This window comes from Ursus maritimus, unplaced genomic scaffold (assembly GCF_017311325.1).
Source record: "Ursus maritimus isolate PB19 unplaced genomic scaffold, ASM1731132v1 scaffold_22, whole genome shotgun sequence".
Classification (NCBI taxonomy): domain Eukaryota; kingdom Metazoa; phylum Chordata; class Mammalia; order Carnivora; family Ursidae; genus Ursus; species Ursus maritimus.
This window is the reverse complement of record NW_024424675.1, coordinates 3838420-3854311: the sequence shown is the minus strand read 5'-3', so window position 1 is coordinate 3854311 and position 15892 is coordinate 3838420.

Below are 15892 nucleotides of genomic sequence, written 5' to 3'. Positions count from 1 at the left end.
ATTTCGAGCTGTAATACAAAGCTGTGATCACAAAGACAGCATGGTACTGAAACAAAAACAGACACATAGCCCAATGGAACAGAATAGAGAACACAGAAATGGACCCTCAGCTCTTTGGGCAACTAATCTTTGATAAAGCAGGAAAAAACATCCAGTGGAAAAAAGATAGTCTCTTCAATAAATGGTGCTGGGAAAATTGGACAGCTACATGCAAAAGAATGAAACTACACCACACCATACACAAAGATAAACTCCAAATGGGTGAAAGACCTCAATGTGAGAGAGGAATCCATCAAAATCTTAGAGGAAAGCATAGGCAGCAACCTCTACGACATTGGCCACAGCAACCTTTTTCATGACACATCTCCAAAGGCAAGAGAAACAAAAGAAAAAATGAACTGGTGGGACTTCATCAAGATAAAAAGCTTCTGCACAGCCAAGGAAACAGTCAAAAAAACTAAGAGGCAGCTCAGGGAATGGGAGAATATATTTGCAAATGATACTACAGATCAAAGACTGGTATCCAAGATCTACAAAGAACTTCTCAAACTCAATACACAAGAAACAAATAAACAAATCATAAAATGGGCAGAAGATATGAACAGACACTTTTCCAATGAAGACATACAAATGGCTAACAGACACATAAAAAAATGTTCAAAATCATTAGCCATCAGGGAAATTCAAATCAAAACTACATTGAGATACCACCTTATGCCAGTTAGAATGGCAAAAATAGACAAGGCAAGAAACAACAATTGCTGGAGAGGATGTGGAGAAAGGGGATCCCTCCTACATTGTTGGTGGGAATGCAAGTTGGTACAGCCACTCTGGAAAACAGTGTGGAGGTCCCTTAAAAAGTTTAAAATTGAGCTACCCTATGACCCATCCATTGCACTACTGGGTATTTACCCCAAAGATACAGATGTAGTGAAGAGAAGGGCCATATGCACCCCAATGTTCATAGCAGCATTGTCCACAATAGCCAAATCGTGGAAGGAGCTGAGATGCCCTTCTACAGATGACTGGATTAAGAAGATGTGGTCCATATATACAATGGAATATTACTCAGCTTTCAAAAAGAACGATTTCTCAACATTTGCTGCAACATGGATGGCACTGGAGGAGATAATGCTAAGTGAAATAAGTCAAGCAAAGAAAGACAATTATCATATGGTTTCTCTCATCTATGGAATATAAGAACTAGGAAGATCGATAGGAGAAGAAAGGGATAAAGAAAGGGGGGTAAACAGAAGGGGGAATGAAGCATGAGAGACTATGGACTCTGAGAAGCAAACTTAGGACTTCAGAGGGGAGGGGGGTGAGGGAATGTGATAGGCTGGTGATGGGTAGTAAGGAGGGCACGTATTGCATGGTACACTGGGTGTTATATGCAACTAATGTATCATTGAACTTTACATCAAAAACCAGGGATGTACTGTATGGTGACTAACATAATATAATAAAAAAAATTAAAAAAAAAGAAAATGTGATTTGTGACAATCACACATAAAAAAAGAGGAGAGATGGAATTTTATAGAAGCAAAGTTTTTACATACTATTAAATTAAGTTGCTATTAATCCAAACTAGATTGATATAAATTAAGATGTTAATGGCAATTTCCAGGGAATTAATAAGAAAATAAGGCAGAAATATAATGTAAAAGAAACAACAAAGGAATCAAAATGGTACACTAGAAAATACCTATTAAACACAAAAGAAGGCAGTAATAGAGTAATTGAGGAACAACAAAAAGCCCACATAAAATATGGAAAACAAATAGCAATTTGGCTGATATAAATCCTCCCATATCAACAATTACATTAAATGAAAATGGATTAATTTCTCCAATTAATAGAGGTTAATTGAATGAATGAATTTAAAAAAAAACATGATTCAAGTATATAATGCTACCTACAATAGACACACTTTAGATTCAAAGACACTTGAAAAACTACAACGAACAGTACAGAAATTCAATAAACAAGTAAGATACAAAATTAATACATAGAAACCAACAACTTTCATAAATACAAATAACAACCAGATCAAAGATATAACAGAAGACCTTACTTGTAGAAACATTAGTACAGGGGAAGAACTTACATAAGAAATGTGCACAGCCTCTATGAAGAAAATGAAAATATCACTGGAGGATAAAGAGAAAACTTAACAAATGGAAAGATCATTGGACAAGAAACGTCAATATTATAAAGATGTCATTTCTGTTCAAATTAATTTAGAGACTTAACACAAAGCAAATAAAAATATTAAGGTTTTTTAAAAACAGGATTGTCCAGTTAAATGAACTATGGAAGAAAGACTTACTAAATAGTGAGAAAGAATCTTAAAAAGTATTATATTAGTAGATTAGAGCATACGGTGTTTGATGTTCTATGAAGCTTCAATAATTAAAATAGTGTGATACTGGCACACATACCCATTGAACACAAAAGTAGATCCAGTAATAGACCCCCAAATATAAAAGAAAGTAATATGTGATCAGGGAGGCATTTCAAATCAGTGGGGAGTAAGTGGACTAATAGTTGGGACAACTGAGTAGCCATCAGAAAATAAATAAAGCTTGATCCATCCTTACCTTAATTGGACAGAGTTAATTCCAAATGAGTCAAAGGTTTTTATGTTTAAAAATAAATTTTCACTTGAAATACTAAAAAAAAGAACACAAGAGGAGGGGTGCCTGGGTGGCTCAGTTGGTTGAGCATCAAACTCTTGACCTCAGCTCAGGTCTTGGTCTCAGGGTTGAGTGTTTGGGCCCCATGTGAATTTGGACCCCATGAGCCTACTTAAAAAACAAAGGAGGATTATTTTTAATAACCTTGTAGGAGATGACGCTTTTCTAATGCTGACTCCAAAGCCGAAAGTTACAAAGGAAAAGATGAAAATGAATATAATGCAAAGCACCTGCCTGACAAAGTAAGTCAAGTCAAAGGGGAAATAATATTGTGGCTCATATCAGGGCTTAAGCTTTAAAAAATAGTTGAAAAAATGTGAAAAATGCAGATCAAACTTTTGTTTTGTTTGTAGCCATTACATTGAGACTGGCATAAAAAAAATTGAAGAAGTATTCTTTCACCATTGAAAAACTTGTATCTGATTTGGAAAGGAGTCACTCCTGTCACTGATGAATGAGTAAAGTTGCAGTATACAGCTCGACTGCTTCACTTTCATTTTACCTTATTGAAAATATCCACACTCCGCCGTCAGTTGCAACCAACTGATAGTGGTACCAATGGCAACAGGATCAGGCATTGACCCGAAGTCACAGAATGAGCAGGGACAGCTGAGGACAGTAGGTCAGAGTTTTTAACAAGTACATATGAGGTGCTCCTTTGGGACCCCTCTGAAATAACTGATCTTGGCACAGAGTGGTAAAATTAAAGAGATAGGACCTACTGCTAGCTTAATTAGCTACTAATGTCAACATGACCTCATGTATACCCACAGCCCTGTGAGATCTAGGGACATCCAGGTCACAATTAATTATGGGTTGAGGATGACATTTGACATTACAAGTATCAAAATAGCTTGGCAATGCATACCATAAAAGGGGAAGACTGTGATTTCAAAGTGAATGAAACCTAATGACATGCCCAGAGCCCAGGGCTATTGTTGAGGTCTTATGAGAAAAGTCATATGCTGCAATATGTACCTGAAATATTCTACCCCTGACTTTGTAGGTTACTAACCTTGAGGCTAAGGCAGTTGTTGAAATTTGATTTGCTCTTCAGCAAAACAGGCTCCGGTGGTAGATGCTATTAGTGCCTCACCCAGATCCCCAGTACTGGGCCAGCACGCCCACCCTCAGGGCTGTTGGAAGTGTGAGCTGCTGGCCACTCACAGTTTCCCACCTTCTCCAGAGAACTGCCCTCATCTGATGGATCTGCCTCACCTGGGAAGTTAGAGCCCCCAGCTCCCTCCCCAGGAAGCTCCCAACTAATGACTGACTGCCATAGAGGCACAAAAGGCCACACCTCTTGCCCCAAGGGGAGCAATACAGAGCAGCCTAGTGCTTCAAAGCCCCCATACCCATCCCATGGATCAGACCAGAGCTGGGCCCACATCCTTGGTGGGCTCCTTCCCGTGTTCTATCCTGGTTGACTCTGCCCACCCCACTTACTGAGAACCCTCTTTCAAAAATTCACATACACCAGATTCCCTGCTTCAGGCTCTGCCGCTAGAGGACCCAAACTAAAAGAGAGTTGTAATTCCTGGACTGCCAATTTTACACAGTTGCCATTGTCTGGGACCAACTTTTGAGACTAGTTGAACTGAAACCTGCTGTGAGCCATGGGGACTTATGTCCAGGGGGTTGAGCTGGGCTGGGCCAGGCAGGGTATTAAAAGGGCAGTGGAAAACAATATCACAGCAAGCGTAAAGAGGGGTTGTTGCCAAGGAAGCAAGTCAAGAGCAGACACAAGTCAGATCTAGCTAGAGGTGGGGCCGTGACTGGCCACCATTATTGCCAGCCTGGAAGGGCAGCACGGAATCCCTCAAGAGCAGCTCAGGCAGAGGCATGAAGCAGGCAGGCTGTTTGGGGGTCAGGCTGGGTCAAAGAAGTCCACATGAAAACAGCCTGAAAAGTGAAGTGCTGTACGGATGAAAGCTGGCATTATCCTTCATGTTCACATAAACGGGCTCCTAGGGGTTCGCTGTGATCTACATCATATTCCACATTCTGAAAGCAGGACGAGGAAAACTCCTTTGTGGTCCACTAGCTCTGAACCGAAAGGACTGCAGGTGGGTAAACTTAAGTCACAGGAAACTGCTTTCAGAGACCGAAATCCTTTTGCTGGCATTAAGATAAACCATGATCCATCAAATTTGCAGGATGCAGCAGAGCCTTTAATTCATATATTAGAAAAGAAGAAGAGCTGAAGCCCCGTGACTTAAGCTACCATCTTCAGAAGCTAGAAGACGAACTACAAAATGCAGGAAAAGAAATAAAAGACAAGAGCAAAAAGCAATGAAACAGGAAATAAATGTGCAGGACAAAAAATCGAGAAAGCCAGAAGCTGGCTATTTGAAGACTAACCTAATTAATAAACCTCTAGCAATACTGATCGAGAAAAGAGAAGAAAAGACGAACTTCCAGCATCAGGAAATTAGACCCATTCTGTGTTAAATGCGCTCAGAAGGGGGTGGGGGGTTTCTGGGGAGCTGCCTTAGAAATGCCTTCCAGATATTCAGTAGTTAGGAGCCCAGAGCTGACAGGTCATCAGTTCAGCCTTGTGATGTCCCAGGTTGCTTGACTCTGTTCATGGCAAATTCTCCAGCATGGAGCTTTTATATCATGCTAGAATCAGTTTTTTATAAAAAACATTTGTCCTCCAAAGTGGGGATTAAAAACTAGCAAAATCAAAATTAAGTCTAAAAATAAGATTTGGCTGCCTGAGGTTGGGGTCTCCAGAAGCAGACCCTGTGACCAAGCTTTTAGTTTAACTGATAGGAAGTGTAAATGGGGAAGTGGGACCTTTGTGTAATCTCCAAGGACAGCCTCCCTGACCATTCCGTCCCTGGCCAGCATGCAGCTCTCAAAATGGCGGGGTCTGTGCCTACCCCTCCTCCCCCAGGACCTGGGCAGGCTCTGTAACTGCCATTCTGGGACTTCTGGGCTCAGGCAGAGGAGGACTGGTAGCTTCTGCTTTCCCTTCGCTGGGGAATCTTGCCACTCAGCTATACAGCAGCTCGGGCTGGACCACCGACAATGAAACACCACAGGAAAGAGGCACTGAGGTGACCAGCCTGAGTGAAGCCAGCTTGGACCTCCCAGCTCAGCACTGTGGCCAGCTGAATACAGCCGAGTGATGGAGCCAGCACCACGTGGAGCAGCAGAAACACACAACGGAGTCCTCCTCGAACTTCTGACTCACTGAATTGAGAGAAATAATATATAATCATTGTTGAGAGTCCTGTCTCTGGGGGAGGGGATCATTGTATGGCAAGAGATGACTAAAGGAAACGAATGCCAGTGGCAAGAATGGGCAGGTTCCTATGTGGGGCTGCTGGGAGATGGTGCGGGACATACCTCGGGGTAAAGAAGTTGGGGTGTTTATTCACTAACACCCCTTAGTCCTGGGTGGAGGGCTTCTTCTTGGAGTGTCAACGCCATTTGTGTAAGAGCAGTGTCTACTCCTATAGCCAGAGAGGTGCTTGTTGGAGGAAGTTGTCACACATACAGAAACTGTGAGGGTCCAAACACTTTGAGCAGGGCACAAGCAGCCACGGCAACATGGTCCAGCCCCTGTGTGCGACACCTAACTCATTTCTCCCAGTCAAACCCACAACCAGATGAGATTTCTTGGGTTCTTTATCTGTTCCTGACAGTTCATTTCAGTTTCTTGTGGCATGATGCAGCATTTCCTCGGGGTACCCCTTCACCTTCCATCATTCTAACTCCTACTTAACCTTCAAAGGTCAAAATGAACCTGACTCCTCTTAGGAACTTTCAGTATCATTTAAATCTCTTTCCATCACACATTTGAAACAACAATACTTAGGGTGCCTGGGTGGTTCAGTCGATTAAGTGACTGCCTTTGGCTCAGGTCATGATCCTGGAGTCCCAGGATCAAGTCCCGCATCAGCCTCCCTGCTCAGTGGGGAGTCTGCTTCTCTCTCTGATCCTACCTCCTCTCATGCTCACTCGCTCACTCTCTCTCTCTCAAGTAAATAAATAAAATCTTTAACAACAACAACACTCAACTCAAATAGGCTTCAACCAGAATTATTGGCTCGTTAAACTGTAAAGTCCCACGGAGATCAAGCTTCAGTCTCAGCTTGACCAAAGTTCAGTTGAGGTCACCAGAACAAAGCTTCTCTTGGCATCTGGTCTCAGCCCTGTCCACTTTATTTTCAAGAGCACGGTGGCTGCCACAGCACTGACTCACCATCTTGAAGGAAGAGGAAAGAGATTCTTTTCAGTTGCTCTCAAACAACTCCTGCAATTTGCTAGCTTTAGACAACTTAAGTTATGTGCTCATCTCTGAACCAATCAATGTAGCCAGAGGAAGAATTATGCTTTTGCCTTTGGCCTGGGTCATTTGCTCTAGCCCTGGGGCCAGGGGCTTGGACCTTGTTCGAACCAAAGGGTGATGAATTGTTCCACAAATAAAACTCAGGGCTCCTGCCTAAATAGGGTGAGGGGATGCTGAGGGACATAAGGCAGCAAATGCTCTCTACTGCTTTCCTGAACATCTCACTACACCCAACCAACTTAAACCAAGTGCCCTTCCCCTGTGAAATTAGCATTGGCTACACTGTACTGTAACAGTTACTTTATGTGATTCTCTCCACAGGTGCCTTGTGAAAACCTTGAGGACAGAGACCATGATTGATGTATTTTTATATCTTCATACATACACCCACCAGCATTACAAATTAATTAGGCACTCAGTAAATACTTGTGGAATGAATGAATGGTCAGATCTAAGTGATCATGTAGCCGCCTAAATTAGAATAAGCATCAACACACAAAAACGAAGGCAAGTGTCTAGCTAACAGATTGAGTTTGTGTTTGCTTTACAAATTTTATTAAAATACAGCATGCATAAAAATGGCATCAATCGCAATCAATCAATAAATGTTCACAAACCGAACACATTTATAAAACCAGAAACCAGATCAAGAGACAACATTACCCAGAACCCAAAAGCTTACATTTACTACCCACCTCCATGGAAAGCTACCATCCTGACTGCCAGCATCGTAGATTAGTTTTGCTTGTTTTCGAAATTTGTAGATTGTTCATTCTCATTCCATGTCCCATACTATTCCATTAAGGGAATATGCCATAAGTGATTTACCCATTCTACTGCTGATAGGTAGTAAGGCAGTTTCCAGTTTGGGGCTACTATAACTAGTTCTGCAATTAACATTCTAATATGTGTCTTGTTAGCGAACATGTGGACACATTACTGTTGCTTCTACACCTAGCAGTAGAATTGCTGTCATAAAGTAGGTGTGTATTCAGTTTTAGAAAATGCTTTAAATTTTCTAAAATGGGGGTACCAATTTACACGCTGCCAGAAGTAGAAGAATTCAACTGACTGAAGTTTGCAGGGTTCATCTTTATATCCCATGAACACATTTTGGGTATCTTCACAGAGCTACGCATGCAATAGATGCTTGATAAATACTTATGAAATGGATGAATGAAGGAAGGAAGGAATGAATGAAGGAGCCCACTGAAGAACACTGAAGAGCCACAGAATTTGCTGAAAGCAAACTTTCCCGTTCCTTGACTACAATGTGAATTAAACGGAAGACTTTGTGGAGGATTTCATTCATAATCCCTTCAAAATGAGTTAGTCCCGCTATGTACTAAATGGATTATGCACGAATCCCAAAACAAATCCGACTGCAATTAATGTTTTAATAAACTGGTTGCTAGTGTATGCAATACCCACAACTCATCAGGAGGGATTTTATTATATTTATAAACATTAATTAGGTGTTTGTTATTGTCAAACTAAATTTAAAATAAATCCACAGCATCACTGGCCACTTGGGTGAAAAAATCTCAGTGGTGACTGTAATTAGAAAGTAGATGTGAGGGAAGAGCATTAATTAGTTAGCTAATGGTGAGCTTTCCACTAATTGAAATGAGGAGCCCCTATCTTGCAGGATGATAAAATATCCTAGGTGTGAGAGTGAGTAAGAAGTGAGCTCCTTTGGGTATTAATAATAAGCTAAAAGATTCATTTAACCCTTTCCTCATGGCATTTTCACATAAACGCTCATTGCCAAATAAAATACAAAGTTATACAGTTGTTTGTTTGTTTGTTTGTTTTTAAGCAGAGACAGTAACAGGAGGTGTTTGGCAGAATGAAACAGAATCTGCTTTTGCCAAAATAGGGAATGGGTTCCTGATGGCGAGATTTAATTTTGGTCCTTGTCTTTTTAAAACTCCTCTGAGACAGGTGACTGCCTATTTTCCTGGTTCTCCTACTTCTTTGGATACTCGTTCTCAATTTTCTTCCTTATCTTTTCTCTCTTCCAACTCTTAAGCATTGGTGCTCCTCTAGGTTCTAGCCCTTCTACCTTTTATTCTCGCACACTTTCTCCCATGACTATCTCCTGCACTGTGGTGGCTTCAACCTCCACCGTTGTGTAGTCAGGGTCTGCGTCCCTCATCCTGAGCAATCAGGTTCAAGACTCAAATATCCGATCATCTGCTCACTTTTCCCACCGGCTTGACCCACAAGGACTGTGGAGCAGACATGTTTGATGCTCTGCCCAAATGCCCTCAGATTATCTATTATGCCCTTCTATCATCTCTTCTTCTCCTTCCTTAGCTTTTGCATGGTTCTGTTTCTGCCTGCCTCCATACCCAGAGAGCTAGAAGTGCCAAGTTCCCTTGTGGGACCAGGCTGAATCTGGGACCTGATCTAAAATCTTATCCCTGCTCAGCTGATTCCCTTGGCTATTCTGCTTTTTTATTCCCTTGCTACTCCCCGCTGGAAGCAGGTCCTTAATAAGTTATGTGCACACAAATTCTCATCTCAAGGTCTGTTTCCAGCAAACCTGGCTTAAGATATACACCCAGCAAAACGCATCCTCTTTCCCCAACAAACATAGTTCTCTCTCTTATCTTACAACCCTCATGTGGTATTACCACCATCTAAGAGAGGAAGATGTCACACCCTTCCCCCATTTACCTGCTACTTTCAGCCGTATGGAAATCCTCCCCAAATCCCAATGATACAACTCTTCCATGTTTCCCACCATCACTCCTCCCTCTCATCTGCTGCAAGGACATCTAGCTGTCTCCCAAAACCTTAACCTTTCTGTCTGTGGTACTGGCATCCAAGCCATCCTTTTATCTGAGTAGACTGCGTGACTGGTGTTCATCTATCAAACTGGAAATGATGTGTGTCTCCTCCAGACCAAGGTCTCCAAGAAGTGGTGAGCCTCTCCCACTTTCTCTTGCTCCCTCCAGCCTGGATGCAGAGAACCTGAGGTCCTCAGCACTGTGGAACCATAGGAAGGAAAGGGACTAGGTTGTTGCACTCCCATGTGGAGGAAAGCCCTCTAACTGAGCAGAACACTCCCTCCCGGAATGTGATGTGAATACAATATAAACTTGTATGGTACTAAGCCCACTGAAATTTGGGGGTTTGTGTGTTATGACTGACACTATGCCCTTGATTATTACACAAGTCCTGCTGCCACTACTCAGGTTCAGATTTGGGGTCATCCTGCCATTATTGCCTTAGCTCCTGACATAGTCTGCAACCTCCCTGCCCTTCACAGACCTGCCCTTTACCTATTTACGGGAATAGAGTGACCCCATAGAAATGCAAATCTAACCCTGCACCTCCTCCACTCTAAAACTCTTGAAACCTGCCCTGTTAAGTACAGAATAAAGGTCAAGTTCTGCAGCATCTTAAGAGACCCTATGGTGGAAAGTCCTCTCCCACCACTCTCCATCTCGTAATTTACACCCCAGGAGTGCTGCCTACTTACAGCTCACCGAAAGCACCCACTGTTACACTCACACCTGGCCAGTCCTTCCTTGCATTTGGCTGATTGGTTCCTAATTGTCCTTTAAGACAGCTTGGACAAGAAGCCACTTTTGGATTCCCCTAGGCTGTGTTAGAAACCCTCCTTGGCTATGAGAAACAAACTGAGGGCCTCAGAGGGGAGGGGGGTGGGGGAATGGGATAGACCGGTGATGGGTAGTAAGGAGGGCACGTATTGCATGGTGCACTGGGTGTTATACAAAACTAATGAATCATCGAGCCTTACATTGGAAACTGGGGATGTACTGTATGGTGACTAACATAATATAATAAAAAATCATTAAGAAAAAAAAAAAGAAACCCTCCTTGGGGGGCTTCTCTCAGAGTACATTCGCAAGGCATGGAATTATCACTCCCCAAGCCCCTCCTGGACCAGCCTGCATGCTTCCCAAAAGTAGAGATCTTGGCTTTCCATCCCAGAAGTTGCTCTGTCCCTACTGCCAATCAAAAGGTTGTTGAACTGACTTTTCAAAATTATTTAAAGTTCTGAGATCATTTCCAAGTTCAACAAACATGCAAGTTATGTGTAGCAGAATAAAGTCCCACATTTTGTCATTTACATGACATTGCTGGGGTGGGTTGAGGAATAATTTGGCAGTTATAGGGTGGAGATAACCCTAGAGGGGCAAGAGAGGGAAATTGGCAGCTGGAGGGAGAGGAGAAATCAAGAGCATGGGGGTGGGACTGTTGCTTGAAATTCTATTTTAGCCCCAGAAAGAAATGCTGCAGCTCAATTGGCCCAGGTGTCAATTGCACAATGAGAACATGGGCCCCTGGATGACTTAGCTGCTTATCTACGTGCATCCAGCCAGTCCCAGGCCAGTCTAAACTCGAATCCTGATCACAAATACCTAGGCCTCTTTCTGCCTTTCTTTCCACTGTCATCAAGTGCTAAGTTTGGTCCAGATGAAGCCAGAAACTTCCATCCATTAGTAACAACTTATTTTTCCAGCAGAACCCTAGGGACCACACAGAAAGCATGAGCTTGGGAGATGAGTAAATCTGAAACGGGAACGATTCTTTCTTAGCCTTAATTCTGAAATTTTAAAGTTGTTTCATGTGTCTCGTTCTGGCTTTGACAGATTTCATGAGAAACCCATCAGTCAGTGAGCCTTGTAGAAATGAGCATTCCAAGAAAAAGATGTCCATAAGAGAGAGTACATAGCTAGTACTGCTGTTTCGCATGGTTTGCTCTTGCAGGGGGAGGGGGTGCTGCTTCGTAGCAGCAAGGAAATGTAGCAGACAAGGAAATTTCTGTAGAGGCCTCTAAATCACTTAATGGTGAAAGGGATTCCCAGACGGCCCTATCAGCATCTACGTAAAATTGTTAGATATCAGCACCAACTAATAAATTTGAGTTGGGGCTTGATTTTCTGACATTTGCTTAAATCCTCAGAGAACCGTAGTTACTGTATATCCTTGTACAGTATTTGAATTCTGAATTGCTATGCGTGGTTGGCTGCCCACCGGGACAGGAAATAAAACTCCATAATAGAATGTCATTTTTTAAAAGTCTAAGCATTATGAGTTGCAGTGATATTGTATGACAAACTCATGTTTCTTTTTTGTCTCAAATGTTTTATTCTCCAGTAAAACTCATTTGCATTGTTGTCCCATATGGGGATTTGTACATCCCGGTACATGATAAAGATGCAGAAGGGAATTAGGTCACTAGGCATGCTCTTTTTTCTTTTAATAACCCCGTCCAACCTCCTCCTTCTTAATCCCATGCAGACAAAAGCAATAGAGGCTAAACCTTCCAGAGCTGTGATAGGAAAGGCGGACAAGCAAATCCAACATGCATCCTTTCACTCACTATGGATGTATTTAATTAATCCCATGTGGACTGGTCTTATTCGAATAAAACTATATTTTATAAGACCGCCGCCTTGTTTTCTGGTCTGTGTGGTGACCCCTGATGGAGGCAGCTGGGCCGTTTTAAGTAGTTATTACAGGTCTGGGTTTCTTTCTGCTAATGGCGCTATGCCGGAAAGAATCTGTATTCTATGCAGGGTAAAACCATCCCCAGTGGGTAAGGAATTAGGAGAACATTAGAAGGGTACGAAGCAGCAGCAGCAGGCAGAGAAGGGGTGAGCGAGCAGGGGGAGGTGGGAGGCAGCTAGGTCCCAGATGCGCCCCCGGGCAGGTGGTGAGCTTGGAGCTTGGATGTCTTCCACAAGCTGGTGACCACGTAGGCAAGTTCTCACTGTGCCAGTGGAGTTCTGAGAGGCAGTACATTACTGCGGTCCTTTCCAGTCTTCTTACTACGTGCCACTTTCTACCCAGGACAATCCCACATTGGTGAATTTGAAAGATTGCCAGCATAATGACAATATTAGAGAACTCTCGATTATAGCTTAATATGTTGTGTCAAGATTTCCCTGGCATTGACTCATCCAATCCTCACAAGAATTCTATGAGCCAGCTGCTGTCATTATCCCCTACACCAGACGTGGAAACTGAGGCATGGGATGGTTCAATAAACTGTCCAGTATCACTCAGCTAGCTGATGGCAGAAGGAAACAACATCAGTCAATGGTGCCCTCTCAAACCTCTCTGTTGGTCAGATATTTTGGCAAACATTAGCTGGTTACTCAGTAGGGTCTGAAGCCGGTAATTGTTGATATGTGATGAGGGAAGAAAAGGCAGGCTTATTGGTCTTGAGAAATGGAAAATCTATTTGATTTGAATTTTCAGAATGTGTCCGTTTTACCATCCAAATCCTCACTGAAGGAGTAAGTATAAAAACTTCCTTTAAATTTTTTTTAAAGATTTTATTTGTTTGTTTATTTATTTATTTATTTATTTATTTGACGCTGGGGCAGGCGGCGGAGCACAACCAGGAAGAACAGCAGAGGGAGAGGGGGAAGCAGACTCCTGCTGAGCAGGGAGCCCGACACGGGGCTCAACACCAGGACCCTGAGATCATGACCTGAGCCGAAGGCAGATGCTTAACTGACTGAGCCACCCAAGCACCCCTTTCCTTTCATTTTTAAAGAAACCTCCAAGATAATAGCAAACTCTTAAGAAAACTAATCTGAGAATCCTCTCTGGTTCAGACTTCTTGATATTCTTAAATAATAAAGCTGGAGTTGGTCCTGCTGTGTCTGTTTTGGAAGTGACTCTGTACTGCACCAGAGCATAACGTAACAGTTGAATGTTGAGGACAGGTATGTTTCTTAACTTGCAATTGTCATTCTTCCACAAAGATTTGCAGTTAGAGGACATTAATTTGTGTTCTTTAGTCAATAATCTCCAGCCTGTTTTAGAGCCAGATGGAAGATGCTTTATCAAGGGGTGTGTGTGTTTGTGTGTGTGTGTGTGTGTGTGTGTGTGTATACATGTGTGTGCACAAAAGTAGGATGATGAATTTCCACTTGCTTTTTTTTTGGTAGAGTTTTAATTGGTTTAACAGATATGAAGAAAGTGCACAAATGACAGGTTTACAGCCCAGTGAATTTTCGCAAAGCGAACATACCATGAGGTCAGCACTTAGCCCCTCTGAACCTTCTTCTCCACACCCCAACACCCTCCCTTCATCAAGAAAAAGCGTTATCCTGACCTCAACACCAGAGTATTCACTTCATCTATGTTGAAATTTGTATATCAGTGCAATCATAGGTCATCTACTCTTTTGTGCCTAGCTTTCTTCTACTCCACACTCTGCTTATGAGCTTCATCCATGGTGCTATGTGCTGCAGTTTATTTATTTTCATTGCTGTATTGGATGCTGTTGTATGCGTATGCCCTAATTTGTTTTCACATTCTCCTGTTGATGGACAAGCTGAGTTGTTTAAGTTTGGGATTTTTACGAATAAAGCTGCTCTGAACCTTTTGCTGGACAGAGGTATTCATTTCTCTTGGATACACACCTAGGAGTGGAATGTGGGTTACAGAGTATGTGTATATTCAGTTTTGGTAGATACAGCTGACACTTTTCCAGAAGGTTGTATCAGTTCACACTTCCCCCCAGAATCCACTTACTATTTTACTGCGTTTCACAAAGACCACAATGATCTATCATTTATGCTTTGTATAGTGGTTTTGCTTTCTCTTCTTGCCTACATTTTTGCAGTTTTCTGGCTCATCACCCATTGTCCTTCCAAACCCAGACTCAACCTCTGGAGCACTGAACAGGAAGTGAAGGTCAAGTTACATCAATCATTTCACTGTTGATTTGCCTGTTAAGGAGAGAGACCAGGAAGGTGAAAAACAGGTTTGGAATTATTTGTACTTTACTCCAATGAGAGTCTCTTTATACCCCATCCTCAGTGGCCATTTAGAAATGTACACATACAGAAACCTGCCAGAGGTAGTTTGAGGAGAAGAAGAGCAGGTTGTTTTTGAAAAACAACCCATAGTGTATTCTTTTCTTCTTAAGGATCGGCTCATGGGTTTATACAAATTAAATTTTTAGCAGTAGATTCAAACTAATTTCTACTAATAGAGTTGGTTGGATCTCAGAGACTCCATGGTTTTAGGCACCATTCTGGCTTCCTGCCATTATTTTCTGATAATGAGAATAAAGCACAATCTAAGATCACTCTGAGTTGTCCCTCCATTGCAACAAAACTATCTCTTCAAGCTGGTGGGTACTAAACTCTACCTTTCCTTCCCTTAGTTCTTACTAAAGAGCTTATTTTTAAGTAAGGGACAAAAATGAAGGTAGTGAGTAGATAGGGCAGTAAGCAAAAGAAATCATCTTCTATCATTGGATCGAGAAAGAATAAGACTCAGACAAATGGAAGGAATCTACTGTGCATGAATAGGTTTTGGGGGGCTCGAGCACCCCAACCTTACCACCTATGGCAAGCCTTCTGAGTCAAAGAGATGTTTCTTCCTAGTCCTTTGATTCTTCTCAACCTTTCGCTGAAGACAATGGGAAGACATGATTTTAGGGCTGGCTGCTCCTGCTCAGTATCGCCCCTTCTCAGCGAAGCTTACACTGGAGCAGAACCTTAAAACAATCTGAGTATCAGGGCTACTGTTGATTTCCTAGGGTGGCCATAACAACATACCACTGACTGGGTGGCTTAAAACAACAGAAGTTAATCTCTCACAATCCTGGAGGCTAAAAGTACAAAATCAAGTGTCAGCAGGGCCATGCACCTTCTGGGTAGAATCCTTCCCTTCTTGCCTATTCCCAGTTTCTGGTGGTGGCCAGTGTTTGCTGGTGTTCCTTGGCTTGTAGCTGTGACACCCCAATCTGCCTCATATTCTCCTTGTGTGTCTTTGTCTTCACATGGTGTTACCCTCTTCTTATAAGGACACCAGTCATACTTGATTAGAGTCCACCCTAAGGACCTTATCTTAACTTGATTACATCTGCAAAGACCTTATTTCCAAATAA